This window comes from Sinocyclocheilus anshuiensis, unplaced genomic scaffold (assembly GCF_001515605.1).
Source record: "Sinocyclocheilus anshuiensis isolate Anshui unplaced genomic scaffold, SAMN03320099.WGS_v1.1 scaffold2799, whole genome shotgun sequence".
NCBI classification, from domain to species: domain Eukaryota; kingdom Metazoa; phylum Chordata; class Actinopteri; order Cypriniformes; family Cyprinidae; genus Sinocyclocheilus; species Sinocyclocheilus anshuiensis.
In genome coordinates this window covers 45,130-46,264 of record NW_015548372.1, presented here as the reverse complement: position 1 = coordinate 46,264, position 1,135 = coordinate 45,130, and the positions used below count along the sequence as shown (strand labels likewise).

At 35.5% G+C, this 1,135-nt stretch overlaps 1 pseudogene; it reads left to right on the top strand.

Moving 5' to 3' along the window:
• LOC107656675 (sodium/hydrogen exchanger 8-like) overlaps positions 1-1,135 on the top strand; it is a 36,865-nt pseudogene that overhangs the window by 32,664 nt on the left and 3,066 nt on the right.

The window sequence follows — 1,135 nt, the reverse complement described above, 5'->3', positions numbered from 1 at the left end:
AAATCATCCCCAAAATGATGTTCATCATGTGGTTCAGCGGTAAGAAAACCCAAAAGATGATTCATTTTCATTTCCATGTGGTTTGAATGCTTGAAGTGAGTTTGTCTTATTCTGTTTTAATCTTATATTTTAATTGTCCTCATTTGTAAGTCGTTTTGGATAAAAGGGTCTGCTAAATGACTAAATGTAAATGTAAACTGCAGTCACCTCTTATATGTTCACTTTTTATGCTTCAAAAATTTACATTTCTTTATCCTACATCCACTTAACATATTAGTTATGCGCATTTTACTTTGCTAGTTGTTAATTACAACTTTTTTTACTTTTTTTAAAGGGGTCATGAACTGCCTCTGTTTTTTATTTTGTACTGTTCTCTGAGGTATGTTATCAAGAGTAATAGGCTATTTTCTGTCCTGTTTTAACCCCCCTCATCAGAACGCTCTGTTTGAATAGGAGTGGAGGATTGTAGACTCTGAAGTAAACACCCACTGCTATGATTGGCTCACGGATATTGCTTCAGATTAGATGTATTTATATTAGCTAAATTTTATTGTATTTAAATTGCTCTTGCTGTATTTTTATCATCTTTATCTTTGTATTTTACTGTGTTTTATGTAATTGTACAGCACTTTGTACACTCTGTGTCTTTTAAGGTGCTTTATAAAGAAATTGATTTGATTTGAAACAATCTGTAAAAAGAAACAAAGCAATAGTGACCACGTGATGAAAACAGTTACTCACACTTGTGTGCTGCGAGATTAGTGTCTGATCCAATACAGTAAGCACAGCATCGTCTTTTAGTTTCAATCTTTTCGAAAATCTCATGTCAAACTGTTACTTGTTTGTAAACGAATCTGCTGTAAAATTAAGTGAACAAAGGACCAAATTCTTACTGACATGGTCTGGATCTTCATTAAAAATAAGGTTCATCCACTCTTTCCTAACGTTGGGATCAGAAGGAAGGCAACGCAAAGACTGTTTTCCCACAGCTTGGCACTGAACAGCGTCTTGTTGTCTTCAAAGCATCTTTGTTGTTTGGTTTCTGCATAGACCTGTGCGTTAACCACTCTCGTAAACACTACGTGCACGAATCGGTGGGTGGGGCTAAACAGGCAGTGATGTAGAATCGGTGGGC